At 45.3% G+C, this 17,149-nt stretch overlaps 1 long non-coding RNA gene across 1 annotated transcript; it reads right to left on the bottom strand.

Moving 5' to 3' along the window:
* Positions 1–9,820: 9,820 nt before the first annotated feature.
* On the bottom strand, positions 9,821–15,309 carry LOC144338138 (uncharacterized). The gene is made up of 3 exons (XR_013411984.1): positions 14,713–15,309; positions 11,226–11,296; positions 9,821–11,124 (listed from the first exon to the last, which is right to left on the bottom strand). It is a non-coding gene; the product is annotated as an uncharacterized LOC144338138 (long non-coding RNA).
* Between the last annotated feature and the right edge of the window lie 1,840 nt (positions 15,310–17,149).

Raw genomic sequence — 17,149 nt, 5'->3', positions numbered from 1 at the left:
TTGCCTTTTGGTTTCATCTAATGTCTCTTTACTTTACAAAGAATAATACGATCTAAAATCTGTCTCTGTTGTTTTAAGTAGTCACTGAATATTGGGCAAAGCATAAATGGCAAAGGGAGCAACATTCACACGAAGGTAAAAGAAATGGGGAAACCCAATCAGAAAATTGCCTTGATCAATGTTCTGCATCGAACTCAACAAAAAGCCAGTTAACACAGAATATCATGACAAGATGCCACAGACCTGAGTAATACCTAAGTACTTTGAGAAAAAAATAAAACCCTTACCACGCAATGAGAATATTGTATGCCTGTTCATTTTCTTAATGTATGTATTTTTCCTTTGTAGTAAGTGCATTTTGTGTCCTACTTACAAAATATCTGGCCACCCCATGATTGCAAAGATATTCTCCCATGTTTTCATGTATAAGATTTACGATTCTAGCTTTTATGTTTAGGTTTACAAACAATTACCAACTAATTTGTGTGTATGGCATGAGATAGGAGTGAAGGTTAATTTATTTCCTCACTTGAATATCCAGTTGATCTAGAATTATTCATTAAAAAGACTTTTCTGGCCAGGCACAGTGGCTCACACCTATAATCCCAATACTTTGGGAGGCTGAGGTGTGAGTACTGCTTGAGCCCAGGAGCTCGAGACCAACCCGGGCAACATAGTGAGACCCTGCCTCTACAAATAAAAAACAACAAAACATTAGCTGGACATGGAAGTATGCACCTGCAATCCCAGCTACTTGGGAGGCTGAGATGGGAGGATCACTTGAGCCCAGGAGGCTAGGGCTGCAGTGAGCCATGATCATACCACTGCATTCCATCTTGGGTGACAGAGGAAGACCCTCTCTCTCAAAAAAATAAAATAAAATAAATGACTTTCCTTCCTCCCACCAGAAAATTGACTTACTCGCTCTGGGCAAAAATCAACGGACAGTACATATGCAGGTCTATTTCTGGACTCTGTTTCACTGATATATTTGTCTATCATCATGCCAAGACCAATGTTTTGATTAGTATAGCTTTACAGGAATTCTTAAAATTAAGTGGTATAAAAAATTAGCAGTTTAAGTTCTCCAACTTTGCTTTTTTTTTTTTCGCTATTCTAGATGTTTTGCATTTCCATATAAATTTTAGAATCAATTTGTTAGTTTCTTCAAAAAAAGACAAATAGGATTTTAACTGGGATTGCATTGACTCCATAGATCAATTTGGGGAGAACAGAAACCTTAATATCAGGTCTTCTAATGTATGAACGAAGTAACCTCCTCTTATTTAAGTGTTTATTAATTTCTCTTACCAATATTTTAGTGAGAGAGTAAAAGCATTCTCTCACAATACTTTTCTGGTAAAGGTGTTTTCATGTCTTTCATTAGAGTTATTCTAATGCTTTTTGATGCTACTGTTTTTATGCTGTTTTTCCTTTTTTCTTTTTTTGGGACGGGATCTCTCTCTGTCACCCAGGCTGGAGTGCAGTGGTATGATCACAGCGCACTGCAGCTTCAACCCTCCCAGTCTCAAACGATCCTCTCACCTCAGCCTCCCAAGTAGCTGGGACTACAGGTGCATGCCACCACACCCAGCTAATTTGATTCACTTTCTGGTAGAGACAAGGTCTCACTATGTTGCCTATGTTGCTCGAAGTCCTGGGCTCAAGGAATCCTCCCACCTCGGCCTCCCAAAGTGCTGGGATTACAGGTATGAGCCACCGTGCCTGGCCTGATGTTATTGCAAATGGTATTTTACATTTTCATATATATACACACACACACACACACATATTTCATGTATATGTGTGTGTATTTACAACATATATATATGTATATAGCTGATAAAAATATTCTAGGCTGGGCGCGGTAGCTCACGCCTGTAATCCCAGCACTTTGAGAGGCTGAGGTGGGCGGATCGCCTGAGGTCAGGAGTTCAAGACCAGCCTGGCCAACATAGTGAAACCCCATCTCTACTAAAAATACAAAGATTAGCTGGGTGGGATGGTGCGTGCCTGTAGTCCCAACTACTTGGGAGGCCGAGGCAAGAGAATCGCTGAGGTTGTAGTGAGCCGAGATTATAGCACTGCACTGCAGCCTGGGCGACAGAGTGGGACTCCATCTCAAAAAAAAAAAACACAATTCCTATCCAGAATATATAGTACACTCCAACAAATATAAAACAACAGTATCACCAACAAAAATGTGCAAAACAGACAGTTCACAAAAGATGACATGGGAATGGCCAAAAAGTACATGAAAAAGCACTTATTGGTCACCAGAGAAACATGACTTAAAAGCATGAGATGCTATTTCACATCCATGGACAATACAGAACGTTAACAAGGATATGGAGGAACTGCAAGTTCTGCTATGTAGCTGGTGGGAAGTGTCAACTGATAACCACTTTGGATATTAGTGTGGTAGTTACATATGTCCCCACCCTATGACTAAGCACTTTCACTCCTAAACATTCATCTAAGAGAAATAAGAGAATTATATAAGAATGTTCATTGCAGCCTATTTACACTCGTCCAAAACTGGACACAACCCAAATGTTCATCAAAAGGTGAATAGATGAACAAATCATATATTCACACAACTCAAAAAGGAGCAAACGACTTTCCACTGGCAAAGACTGTCTCCTTGACCAAACTTTAGCCAGCTCCTCTGACCCCTCTTCTCAACTAGGCCTTAACCTTGGCCTATAAAGACTTGAGCAAAGTTGGGCATGGAGGCTCACGCCTGTAATCCCAGCACTTTGATATTGAAGCAGAAGTGTCACTTGAGCCCAGGGGTTCTAGACTGGCCTAGGCAACATAGACAGACCCCAACTCTACAAAAAGTTTAAAAATTAGCAGAACGTGGTGGTGCATGCCTGTAGTCCCAACTACTAGGGAGGCTGAGGCAGAAGGATCACTTGGGTTCAGGGAGGTCAGCACTGCAGTGAGCCATGATCACATCACATCACTGCGGTCCAGCCTGGATGACAGAGCAAGATCCTGTCTCAAAAAAAAAAAAAAAAAATCAAAAAAGCCAAAAAATAAATAAATAAACAAATAAAAATCAGGCTGGACACAGTGGCTCACACCTGTAATCCTAGCACTTTGGGAGGCCAAGGCAGGCGGATCACCTGAGGTCAGGAGTTTGAAACCAGCCTAGCTAACATGGCAAAACCCTGTCTCTACTAAAAATATGAAAATTAGCCGGGTGTGGTGGCACAAGCCTGTAATCCCAGCTACTTGGGAGGCTGAGGCAGGAGAATCACGTGAACCAAGGAGGCAGAGGTTGCAGTAAGCCGAGATCACACCACTGCACTCTAGCCTGGGTGACAGAGCGAGATTCTGTCTCAAAAAAAATAAAAAATAAAAAATAAAAAACAAACAAAAGACTTGAGCAAACACTAACATAGTTTCTTCTTGTTGTTGTTATTTAAAAAAAATTATTGGCTGGGCGCCATGGCTCACGCCTATAATTCCAGTACTTTGGGAGGCCGAGGCAGGCGATTACTTGAGGTGAGGAGATCGAGACCAGCCTGGCAAACATGATGAAACCCCATCTCTACTAAAAATACAAAAATTAGCCAAAAATTACAGGTGTAGTGGCTTACACCTGTAATCCCAGCTACTCAGGAGGCTGAGGCATGAGAATCACTTGAACCCGGGAGGAGGAGGTTGCAGTGAGCCGAGATCATGCCACTGTACTCCAGCCTGGGTGAAACAGTGAGACTCCATCTCAAAAATATAAATAAATAAAAATAAAAATAATTATTTATTTTGTAGAGAGGGAGGTATTACTATGTCACTCAGGCTGGTCTCGAACTCCTGGGCTCAAGTGATCCATCTTCCCACCTTGGCCTCCCAAAGTGCTGGGAGCCAGCGCACCCAGCCTTTTGTTTTGTTTTGTTTTGAGATCGAGTCTTGCTCTATCGCTCAGGCTGGAGTGCAGCAGTGTGATCTCAGCTCACTACAACCTCCACCTCCCGAGTTTAAGTGATTCTCCTGCCTCAGCCTCCCGAGTAGCTAGGACTACAGGTGTATGCCACCACATCTGGCTAAGTTTTGTATTTTTAGTAGAGATAGGGTTTTGCCATGTTGGCCAGGCTGGTCTCGAACTCCTGACCTCAAGCAATCCACTCGCCTTGGCCTCCCAAAGTGCTGGGATTACAGGTGTGAGCCACTGCGCCCAGCCTAAAAACATGGTTTCTAATAGTTCAAGGTTGCATCCTTTGCATGACCCAAGCCCCCTTAAGCTGCTTGTCTGAGAAAACTCAAGGCTGCCTATAGAATTTACTGTGTTTCAGCCAACACCACTGAAGACAGGGCGTGCCTCCCACTCTCTGTGGGAGGGCAGGAGCCTAACTTCCTTAAGGGTCAGTTACGAAACCCAGATGGGTTTCACAGGACCAACCCTCCCTCCCGACTTTTTGTGATTTTTCACTTCCCTGACTCTACTGAGCCCCTTTCTCATTCTCCTTTTAAAATACCCAGTCCCGTCTATGCAAATTGAAGTTAAGCTCAGTTCACACTGGACTGAATTTGACTAAACTGCAATTGTTATTACTGATGAAAATCGGTCCTTACCACTTCAGTGTCCAGCTTTATCTTTCACAACACACACAATACAGATGAATCTCAAAGAACATTTTGAATAAAAGACAAGCAGAGGAATGCATTTGTGTGATTCCATTTATATGACATTCAAGAATAGGCAAATCTAATCTATAGTAGACAAAATCAGGAAATGGCTGCAAAGTAGGGTTAGGAGACTAACTAGAAAAAGATAACGAGAGAGGCTGGCTCGTGCCTGTAATCCCAGCACTTTGGGAGGCCGAGGCAAGAGGATCGCTGGAGCCCAGGAGCTCAAGAAAAGCCTGGGAAACAAGGCAAGACCCCATCTCTACAAAAAATAAAAATTAGCCAGGCATGATTGCATGTGCCTGTAGTCCTAGCTACTCGGGAATCTGAGGTGGGGGGGATCACTTGAGCCTCAGAGGTCAAGGCTGCACTGAGCTGAGATTGTGCCACTGCACTCCAGCTTAGGTGACAGAGGGAAACCCTGTCTCAAAACAAAACAAAACAAAACAAAAACAAAGGTAAAAATTGTCAGATTTTGCATCAAAGATGTACAACTTCTGGAGCCGGGTGTGGTGGCAAGTACCTGTATCCCAGTTACTCAGGGGGTGGAGGCAGGGGATCACTTGAGTCCAGGGGAGAACTAGCCTGGACAACACAGTGAAACCCCAACTCAAAAAACCAGATTCATAGTTTCTGACTTATGAAACGTACTGTAGAAGTTAAACCAAGAGACAAGCACCAGCTTGACCAAAAAAAAAAAAAAAAAAAAATACTACAACGAATACAAAGACCAAGGATACTATGCCAACATAAAAACTTCAGGCTGGTGTGGTGGCTCATGCCTGTAATCACAGCACTTGGGGAGGCTGAGAAGGGGGGATCATTTGAGCTCAAGAGTTTGAGATCCACCTAGGCAAAATGGTGATACCCTGCCTCTACAAAAAAATTTAAAAATAAGCCAGGCATGGGGGCCTGTGCCTGTAGTCCCAGCTACTCAGGAGGCTGAGACAGAATGATCACTTGGGCCCAGGAAATTGAGGCTGCAATGAACCGTGATCATGTCTCTGCACTCCAGCCAGGGCAATAGAACAAGACCCTGTCTCACCAAAAAAAAAAAAAAAAAAAAAAATCAGTGACAGTGAGCATACTGAAAATGGTCAGCTTTTGATGAGGTTGTGGAGAAAAGGGAACACTTATACACACTGTTGGTGGGAGTGTAAATTAGTTCAACCATTGTCGAAAGCAGTGTGTGGCAATTCCTCAAAGACCTAAAGACAGAAATACCATGATCTAGAAATCCCATTAGTGGGTATATACTCCCCAAAATATAAATCATTCTACCATTAAGACACATGCATGTGTATGTTCATTGCAGCACTATTCACGATAGTAAAATAATGAAATCAACCTACATGCCAATCAGTGACAGACTAGATAAAGACAATGTGGTACATATACACCATGGAATACTATGCAGCCATAAAAAAGAACAAGATCATGGCCTTTGCAGGGACACGGACAGAGCTGGAGGCCATTATCCTTAGCAAACTAATGCAGGAACAGAAAACCAAATACTGCATGTTCTCACTTATAAGTGGAAGCTAAATGATGAGAACACATGGACACCGAAAGGGGAACAACACACTCTGGGGCCTTCTGGAGGGTGGGAGGAAGGAGAGGATCAGAAAAAATAACTAATGGGTACTAGGCTTAGTACTTGGGTGACAAAATCATACAACAAACCCCATGACCCGAATTTACCTATTCAACAAAGCTGTGCATGTACCCGTAAAAGTTTTAAGCCTTTTTTTTTTTTTTTTTTTTTTTTTAAAGATAGGGTCTCCGTCTGTTGCCCAGGCTGGAGTGCAGCGGCACAATCTCGGCTCAATGCAACCTCCGCCTCCCAGGTTCAAGCGATTCTCCTGCCTCAGCCTCCCGAGTAGCCAGGATTACAGGCACCTGCCACAACGCCCGGCTAATTTTTGTATTTTTAGTAGAGACGGGGTTTCACCATGTTGGCCAGGCTGATCTCAAACTCCTAACCTCAAGTTATCCACCTGCCTCGGCTTCCCAAAGTGCTTGGATTATAGGTGTGAGCCACCACGCCCTGCCCTAAAAATTTTTTTTAAAAAATGTTCGGCCTCAAGAGTGATTATAGGATAAAATTAAAGAGAGATTATTTTCCACCTGCTAGGTGATAAACAAAGAGATTGAGAATATTCGACACTGGCATCGCATTCACTGTGGGTGGGGATGGGAACTGACACAACCTCTTTCAAGGACTATTACAGGCATGAGCCATCACACCCAGCCTTGCATTCTCAACAGCAAAACCAGAGCCACATAAATGATGAACAATAGAAGAATGGCCAAATAAAGTATTAATATTACCATGCTGCAGAACATCCCGTAGCCACTCAAAAGAATGAGGCAGATCTATGGAAAATATGTTTAAGTTAATAAGTGGAGGGAAAAGTTATTTCTGTCATTAAAAAATTAAGCATTTAAGGCAAAAAAAGATGTCAGATTGATATTCCAGATCTAAAATCATTATCTTTAGCGAATGTTTTCCAAACTTTAATTTGATCCTTAAAAAGAAACACACAAGCACAACCCCACGATTTATCTGACTTTACTGATGGGCAAGTTTCACAGCTAATTTCTGTGCAACAGAATGTTCTAGCTCTGAAGTGGCATGCCTTTTCTGGGCATGAAAAGCAGCACCTGCCTTGAAAATATTTCAGATCACAATCTCGACCTCATTCTCTGGGGCACAGCTAAGAAGATGCGATCTGGGTGCCGGAAAGGCCCTGGGCTAAGCCCTCAGGGAAAAGCCGGTTTTCCCCAGAGGTGACCCTGTGACCTGCATCTATGTCAAGGGGGAACATTTTTCCATTCAGTTGAGAAATCAGATTAAGCACCATAATTTTCACAATGAAATTTCAGCCTTATAAGCCCTGGTCTGCTTTCTAGAACACATAGACCATTCAGAACCAATGAAACAGAAAGCCAGAATTTTAAGACCTCATCAGGAAATACAATCTTGAATGTGAGTGCTCAGTTCCTGTCACTGTGGCCAGCTGACAAATACTTATTCGCGCACTTGGAACAAAGGTAGGCATGGTCTGTGCTCAATATTGTGTCTCTTCCTGGGGCAGAAATGAACACCAGGCGCTTTCCTTTTTATTTATTTATTTTGTGTGTGTGTGTGTGATGGAATTTCGCTCTTGTTGCCCATGCTGGAGTGCAATGGCAGGATCTCAGCTCACCGCAACCACAACTACCTCCAACTTCCAGGTGCAAGCAATTCTCCCTCCTCAGCCTCCCGAGTAGCTGGGATTACAGGCGCCCGCCACCACGCCCGGCTAATTTTGTATTTTTAGTAGAGATGGGGGGAGGTTTCTCCTTGTTGGTCAGGCTGGTCTCGAACTCCCGACCTCAGGTGATCTGCCCATCTCGGCCTCCCAGAGTGCTGGGATTATAGGCATGAGCCACCTCGCTCAGCCCACTAGGCACTTTCTAAATTACGACTGGGCCGACGACCACCAAGGAGACTCACAGGTATTACGAGAAGCTAGGTCTTGTCTGCGGGTGTCAGAGAGGCCTCCTGGAGTGAGCCACATGTCAGCTAAGCCAAAAACCTTGGAGTCATCTTGGTCCCATCAGTCTCACCCCATACCCACTCTGCCAGAATATTCTATCAGCTCTACCTTCAAAATGCACCCAGAATCTGACATAATCTCAGCACCTCCATCACCACTATCCTGATCCAAACACCAGCCTGTCTCGCAGCGGACACCCCCATAGCCAACTAAGTGATCCTGCCTCCGTCCTTGCCCCTGCAGTCTGCTCCTAACAGAGGCTGAAGCGATGCTGTTGAAATCAAGTCAGGCCACCTTGCTCTTCAGTTCAGCCTGGCCAACACGGTGAAACCCCATCTCTACTAAAAATACAAAAATTAGCTGGGCATGGTGGCACGTGCCTTTAATCCCAGCTAACGGGAGGCTGAGGCTCGAGAACTGCTTGAACCCGGGAGACGGAGGTTGCAGTAAGTGGAGATCGCGCCACTGCACTCTAGCCTTGGTGACAAAGCAAGACTCTGACTCAAAAAAATAAAATAATAAAATACAATAAAATAAGAAGTCTGGGTAACCGATTGCACAAGGCGGAAATTAAAAGGGCAGTTCCTGGGCAGGCACGGTGGCTCATGCCTGTAATCCCAGAACTCTGAGAAGCTGAGGCAGGTGGATCACTTCAGTCCATGAGTTCAAGACCAGTCTGTGCAACATGGCAAAACCCTGCCTTTACAAAAAATACAAAAATTAGCCAGGCGAGGTAGCGCGCACCTGTGGAAGCTGAGGAGGGAGGATCGCTTGAGCCCGGGAAGTCGAGGCTGCTATGATTGTACCACTGCGCTCCAGTCTGGATGACAGAGCGAGGCCCTGTCTCAAAAAAAAAAAAAAAAAAAAAAAAAAAAAGGCAGTTCCAAGATGGCACCTACCTTTTAAACTTCCGAACTGAATGAACTATGAAACCATTCACTAAGTTGGGGCTTGGACGGGGCAGTAGAACATGGGGAGGTGATCGTTAAGCATAGTTTTGCAAATAGTAAATTTGAGATAATTCAGAGACATCTAAGTGGAGATTTCAAGTTGGTAGCCAGGTATCAGGCTGGAGAGACCAGATCATGAAAGGCACAGTATGTACGTCATGTAACAAAATACAGATTTTTAACTGGTAGCTGATAGGCAACTGAAAGGTTTTAGTAAGTGACGAGATAAGATTTGTGATTCTGAAAAATCACCCCGACCGCGGGTAGAATATGGATGTGTTGCAGATCAGATGAGCAAGGACAGCAGGTGCAGGGGCTGTGGGTGTGAGAAAGAAAAGGAGGCTTCCCCTTTGTCACCAACCCTTCTCCCACACAGCTGCTGGGGACTTTTTTAATACTAATCTAGATCATGTCAGTTCCCCACTTAAAATCCCTCAGGATAAAACCTGTACTCCTTGGGACCTTCCACTTGGGGATTCAGTGTGTGACAACCTGTCCGGAACTCTCTCCTGGTGCCCACTCCCGACCCTGCGTCAGGTTCACCTAACACACAGTTCTGCTGCAGCTCCATGCCTCTGCTCACGCTGTTGTCCTCTGCCTGGCAAGCCCTTGTTTTGGCACCCACAGTGACGTCGTGTTGTTTTCCTGTTGGACATAATCTTGCAGAGCTGCTCTGCCTATCGAGTAGCCACGCTTTTATTCCTTTTTTTTTTTTTAATTTAAACAGAGCCTTGCTCTGTCACCAGGCTGGACTGCAGTGGCATGATCTCAGCTCACTGCAACTGAGCTGAGCTGAACACCTCCCGGGTTCAAGCAATTCTCTTGCCTCAGCTTCCTGAGTAGCTGGGACTACAGGCATGCGTCACCACACCCAGCTAATTTTTGTATTTTTAGTAGAGACGGGGTTTCACCATGTTGGCCAGGATGGTCTGGATCTCTTGACCTTGTGATCCGCTCACCTCGGCCTCCCAAAGTGCTGGGATTAGAATACAGAAAACCGAGAAGATGCTAAGGAGAAATGGGCACAGCATGGGAAGTGGGAAAGAACTGGTCAAGCAACTTGGAAAAAGGGGTCAGGGTTGGACGGTGTTGCACTCTCATCTGTGAGGCAGCGCAGGATCAGGATAAAAACACAGGGTGTCAAGGAAAAAATGGGTGACAGAATCAGATGCGGAGAGGTTATCACGGCAGACCAGGCCTTCAAGAAAGTGAGTGCCCCATGCACAGGCTCTATGTGGACACTGAGGTCACCTAGGGTGATGTCATGAATTGCGGTAGAGGACACTAGGGGCCAGGCACCCCAGTCTTCCATGAATGAGGTGAATGACCAGGAGAAGGTGAACAACAGCAACCAGGAGGGCTCCAGCTGGGCAGGAAGGATCTCCATGGAATGAGACGGGGGACATACACAGGAGGACACAAAGCTCAAACCTCTGATCCCGAGATACACAGGGGACCAGAAGAAGGAGGAGCCACGGGAGAGGGCTTCAAGACCGGGATATTCCTGGGGAAGGGTCAGGGTGATGGCAAAGGGAGGGAGGGAATGGCTAAGGAGAGGCTGAGGAAATAGAGGCGGCTATTGATTATGGAGTGGTAATTGCAGAGGACATAGTGAGGGAGCGGTGGGATGGTTGGGTCACAGGTAAACAAAAGTGAGGAGAAAAAACTCTGGGGCACAGCATGATGGACATCACAAGGAGAGGAGAGAAGGGTGGGGAAGTCAGCTACCATGGGAAGTAGTCTACTGATATCTGCTGAGTCATATGGATATAAACCTAATGTATCTAATCAGAAAATCTCGACCTCATCGCATAAGTTCATGATGCTGCTGCTGCTGCTGCTGCTAATGGTTTGATGACAATGGGGGTGGTGAGAACAGTAACTACCAATTCTGAACACCTTCTATATGCTAAGCATGGCTGGAACCAGCACTCCACGTTTCACCTTCGCAGTAACCCTCTGAGACGGGTAACATCCTCCTTATCCCCAGAAGGACTCTGTACCAAAGGAGGAAGCAAACGAAACAGAAATATCAGTGCCCTCGGAGACTGACTGGCTTTTAAAATGTTATCTTAGGAATTTTATGGTTGTAACTCACTCAGGACAGCAGGAACCGGCCTGACTCATATCTACTGCATATTCAGCAACTTCAACAAAATAATATTCGGTCTGGAGGAAAATGAAAACATGCAATCATTTACTGGGGTCTTCACTTTGGGCCAGATTCTGTGCTAACTGCTCTGCATCAATTATCTCTTTTAACCCTCACACCCAAAAAGCAGGTTACCCTAATAACCCCTATCTTAAAGATTAAGAAACTGAGGCAGAAAGAGTAATTTGCCCGTGATTCGTGCAAGCAATCCTTATTTCACATCATGCCTTTTGAACAAGATCTAAAGGTTTAATACATTACAGAACCTGAAAGACACGGAGTCCTGCAGAATGTCTTAAACCATTAACTTCTTACAATCTCTTTGCATGTTTTTTCAGGCGAGGGAAAACCTAGCGAAATTTTAAAAAAAAATAAAAAAGCCGGGCTCAGTGGCTCACGCCTGTAATCCCAGCACTCTGGGAGGCCGAGGCGGACGGGTCACTTGAGTGCAGGAGTTCCCAACCAGCCTGGCCAATATGGTGAAACCCCGTCTCTACCAAAAACACAAAAATTAGCTGGGTGTGATGGCATGAGCCTGTAATCCCATCTACTCAGGCGGCTGAGGCAGAGGAATCGCTTGAACCCGGGAGGCGAAGGTTACAATGAACTGAGATCGCGCCACTGCACTCCAGCCTGGGCAGCAGAGCGAGACTTTGTTTCAAAAAAAAAAAAAAAGCTCTTGTAAAATGCACTAAGATGGTAAACACCTATGGTCTTTATTATCCTGGACTTGATCCAGAAGATTCTGATTCACTGGACTACAGTGGGCCCTGAACATCTGAATTTTTCTTAGGCCTCCCAGGCTATGCTGTTCAGGTTAGGAAGGGCTGCTTTATATTCTCTGCAGCTCCAAACCAAACCTTCCCCTATTATGTTTAGATGTTTGTAGACCAAGAGGGCATCAGAAACTGATGCAGAGAAAACCTGAAATTATCAAAACTATCCAACAGAGAGTCAAGGAGGGGCATGCTCTATTTCTCTGTACTTTTCTTTCTGTTTGAACTATTTTATAACTTACTATTTTTATATAAGCAAGTTTGCAGAAAATATTACCAACAAATGTGCTAACCCTAATGTGCTACTAAACAGAATTTTATTTCTGACAATTTTAATGTCACTTCAGATTCTCTTCACAAATAGCAGTCAATATGAGAAAAATTATTACTTTTATTATTATTATAATTTTTAGAGACAGGGTCTCACTCTATCACCCTGGCTGGAGTGCAGTGGCATGATCTCAGTTCACTGCAATCTCCATCTCCAAGGTGCAAGCGATTCTCATGTCTCAGCCTCCCAAATAGCTGGGATCACAGGAGAGTGCCACCATGCATGACTAATTTTTGTATTTTTAGTAGAGACAGGGTTTCACCATGTTGGCTAGGCTGGTCTCGAACTCCTGGCTTCAAGTGATGCACCCGTCTCAGCCTCCCAAAGTGCTAGGATTACAGGTATGTGCCACTGCACATGGCCAGGAAAAAAATCATTTCTAATTAATCAGTGGTATAGGCCAGGTGCAGTAGTTCACGCCTGTAGTCCCAGCACTTTGGGAGGCTGACACAGGAGGACAGCTTGGGCCCAGGAGTTTGAGACCAATCTGGGCAACAAAGTGAGACCCTGTCTCTACAAAAAAATAAAAAAAGTAGCCAGGCGTGGTGGCATGAGCCAATAGTCCCAGCTACTTGGAGGGCTTAGGCTGGAAGATCACTTGAGCCCAGGAGGTTGAGGCTGCAGTGAGTCATGATCACGCCACTGCATTCCAGCCTGGGCGAAAGAGCCTAAACCCTGTCTCAAAAAATAAATTAATTAATTGAAATAAAATAAACAGTGCTATAGATGTGGCCAATAACAAATGAAAACTAGAGAAGAGATAACGCTGATTGTGATCCATTTAAGGTCACAAATTTCACCAGGGACTGTCTTTAATATTTGTGTATTTATCTATTTAATCAACCACTGCCAACAATATGCCAGATACTACTGCAGTGCTGTACTAACATTAAATATCATTTAATCTTCACAACCACCTATGAAGTAGGTAGTATTATCATCCCCATTTTACAGATCAGAAAACTGAGGCGCAGAATGGTTTAGTGACTTCCCCCCTTTTTTTGCTGGACGGAGTCTCGCTCTATCCTCAGGCTGGAGTGCAGCGGGGAGATCTCAGCTCACTGCAAGCTCTGCCTCCTGGGTTCATGCCATTCTCCTGCCTCAGCCTCCCAAACTGGGACTACAGGCGCTCGCCACCACGCCCACCTAATTTTTTTGTATTTTTAGTAGAGATAGGGTTTCACTGTGTTCGCCAGGATGGTCTCGATCTCCTGACCTCGTGATCCGCCGGCCTCAGCCTCCCAAAGTGTTGGGATTACAGGCGTGAGTCACCGCACCCGGTCTGTAACTTCCCCCATTTTACACAGCTAGTGAGTGGCACTAAGTTTGACAGACTTTGGTTCCAGAATCCATGCTCTGAATGACAACTTAGTCTCCAGGAACCTACAGAAAGTGCAAGGCTTAGTTCAAAACTTTGGTTTTCCCCACTCTATAATCCCTATGTGGCAAGCCTACATCTCTCACCTAGAAGGCATTCTTTGAGATCCTCTAACAGTTCATACTCCTCCCTTGTGCTGCCTGAGCACTCTCCTACATTATTATTAATATATTATCATTGAGATGGAGTTTTGCTCTTGCTGTCCAGGCTGGAGTCCAAAGGCGCAGTCTCAGCTCACTGCAACCTCTGCCTTCCGGGTTCAAGCGATTCTCCTGCCTCAGCCTTCTGAGTAGCTGGGATTACAGGCACCCGCCACCATGCTCGGCTAATTTTATATTTTTAGTAGAGATGGGGTTTCTCCATGTTGATCAGGCTGGTCCCAAACTCCTGACCTCAGGTGATCCGCCCGCCTTAGCCTTCTAAAGTGCCGGGATTACAAGCGTGGGCCACCGCGTCTGGCCTACATCCCTATTTTTGAAGCCTTTTGCTCTCAGTTTAAACATTACTAAATTACAAACTCTAATGACACCGCGGTATTTCTCAGTGCACAACACCAAATTTTAATTATGTATCTCACGGATAAGTATTTCTTGTCAGTCTTTCCCAACTAAACCGTGCATTCCAGTACGTCAGGTAGCATGTCTGTCTTGTTCTTGGCGTATTCCCATTATTGAATCCCCACCAACTAGCCCAAATAAGACCCTGGCACAAAGTAAGCTCTCAATTTTTGTAGAATGAATGAGTGAATAAATGGAGGACACTCAAGCCTCATGTTTTCTCTTTCTCTGACACCTGTGCTCCCTACGACCCCACCCTCACCACCACACCCTTAATAGTGGAGACTCAGTGTGGTACTGGCTTTTCAAACAGTATTATGTGGCCCTAGACAGGTCATTTCCTTCACTGAAATTCATCGCCTGAGTTTCAGGTGCACAACGGGGATCATACCTACAAGAGAGAGAACCTGCACCACTCATGCTCATAATCTACCAAGACAGTAGTTAAGTGCATCATGTTTGTCTTTCTAGCAGCGTTTAGCTCCGAGAACGCCAAGACCCCGTCTCCCTGGTTCAGGCGCTTGTTCCATGCCCGGCTCACAGCAGGAGCTCAGAAACGATTCGTTAAATAAATGAAGCCCTGTTCTGTGCATTTCACAGTTGGGAAGCGAGGGTCGTGCGAGGCGGGAGCTGCAACCTGCCAGCCTCCAAGCGCATTCTTCAGACGCAGGCCCGCCTCCCACCTAGGCCCGTGCTCCCGATGCCGGCCCCGAACTCCGCGCCTGGCAGTCACTTCTTGCACAGGGAAGCATCTTCGCAGGTGCTGCGCATGCCCTCGTCGTCCGCGTTGCAGCTCGAGGTGTAAGAGCAGGAGGTGAAGGAACACTCCCTCTGCCTAGTGGCCATGGGCGTGGAGGTCCCAGGGCGATGTGTCCGCCAGGGACCTGGAATCGGGGTCGACGGGCGGCGGGGGACGGCGCTAGTCACAGGCAGAAGGCAGAAGAGAAGAGTAACACTCCACCTGGCTCAGGTGGCCCAGTTCAGTGACACCGCCCACGCCGGCTGCCCCAGCAACCTCTCCGCTTATTGGCTCCTCTTCCGAGTCGCTCATTGGGCATTTATCCCGCCCTCTCAGCCTACAAAGGTACTCATTGGCTAAGTCTTTTGGCCCCGCCCACCCACCCGGAAGTTTGCTGATGGAAAAAGGAAACTAAAATCAGTAGCAGAGTACCGCGATGCTTTCTGGGAAGTGTAGTCTTAGGTGCCTGGAGAGGCCACCTAAGTTTCTTGTGACTCATCACGAAATTTTAAGGACAGAGAATCCAGCCAGAAGCAAACGTCAGTTGTTACGTTCAGTCTGGGCTCGTTGTCACGCAACAGTTTAACAAAACTTTGTTAAGTGCTGTCCATGCCAGGGACTGTGCTAAGAGCTTTGGAGACATGATCGCCTTTGAAATGTAGTGAAAGGAGTAGCGTGTGGAAAAGTAATACAATGGGAAACCACGTGGCAGTAAAAATCAATGAACTCGAACTCTCAGGTAGCATCAAGGGCTGAATTTCAGAAACGTGATGTTCAGTGAAAGAAGGAAGTCTAACAACACTTTTGTAAAGTTCAAACCAAGTAAAACTAATGTTGTTTAGAGAAACATACACATACGGTAAAATACTATACAGAAAAGCCAAGACCTGAGAAGAAAAAAAGTCAGGACATTGATGACCTCTAGGGAGTGGGGACGGTAGCACACGAGAGGGTAGGGAGAGGCAGGGAAGGAGCACATAGACACATTCTCAGTTTCTCAGGTGGGAGTGAGTTCACCTGTGTCTGTTTCATTATGATGCATATTCAAGATGCATATATTTTTTACTAGTTTTGTTATAAAATATTTTATAAATAAAAGAAGAACTATGCTTCTGTATTCCATTTGATTATCTGTCAGGTGTTGGACACAGGCAATGGATATACTTTAAGAATATCCATTCTTAAAGGCTGGGCATGGTGGCTCACGCCTGTAATCCCAGCACTTTGGGAGGCTGAGGTAGGTGGATCATGAGGTCAGGAGATCGAGACCATCCTGGCTAACACGGTGAAACCCCGTCTCTACTAAAAATACAAAAAATTAGCCGGGCGTGGTGGTGGGCACCTACTTGGGAGGCTGAGGCAGGAGAATGGCGTGAACCCGGGAGGTGGAGCTTGCAGTGAGCCGAGATCGTGCCACTGCACTCCAGTCTGGGAGACACAGCGAGACTCAGTCTCAAAAAAAAAAAAAAAAAGAACTTTGATTCACACCCATTTAAAAAAGCAAAATAGCTCTCTCTCTTCTGCCGCCATGTAAGATGTGCCTGCTTCCCCTTCCACCATAACTGTAAGTTTCCTGAGGCCCCCAGCCATGCAGAACTCAACATGGTTGCAACTGGGGGCCATTATCTTAAGTGAAACGACTCAGAAACACAAAGTAAAACATGCATGTTCTCGCTTCCCTGCTTACAAGCTGAGCAGACGCCAGCACCATGTTTCCTGTAAAGCCTGCAGAACCACAAGCCAATGAAACTAGCTTTCTATATAAATTAAACAACAACAAAAAAAAGCAACATAACAGAAACCCAGAATACACACCTTGGGGTGAGATCGGATAGCAAATGCTTGCTTAGTATTCAGTGGAGGCACAAGAGTTCATTGATAGTCAAGGCAGAAATGACAGTGGGGAATGGCTGAGGTTAGGAAGTTTTGCCAGGGGTATTGGTAATGGGCTGAATACACCATTTTCTTGGAGTCATCCTCTGCCAAAAAAGTAATACAAACCACGCGCAAGCATCATCTCCCAGCTTGGCAGTGTCTACATTCCATGGGTGTTAGTGGATAACGTCGAACAGTAAGTAGTACAAGGTGT

Source organism: Macaca mulatta, chromosome 20, assembly GCF_049350105.2.
Source record: "Macaca mulatta isolate MMU2019108-1 chromosome 20, T2T-MMU8v2.0, whole genome shotgun sequence".
Lineage (NCBI taxonomy): Eukaryota > Metazoa > Chordata > Mammalia > Primates > Cercopithecidae > Macaca > Macaca mulatta.
This window is presented reverse-complemented; position numbering and strand designations above follow the sequence as displayed.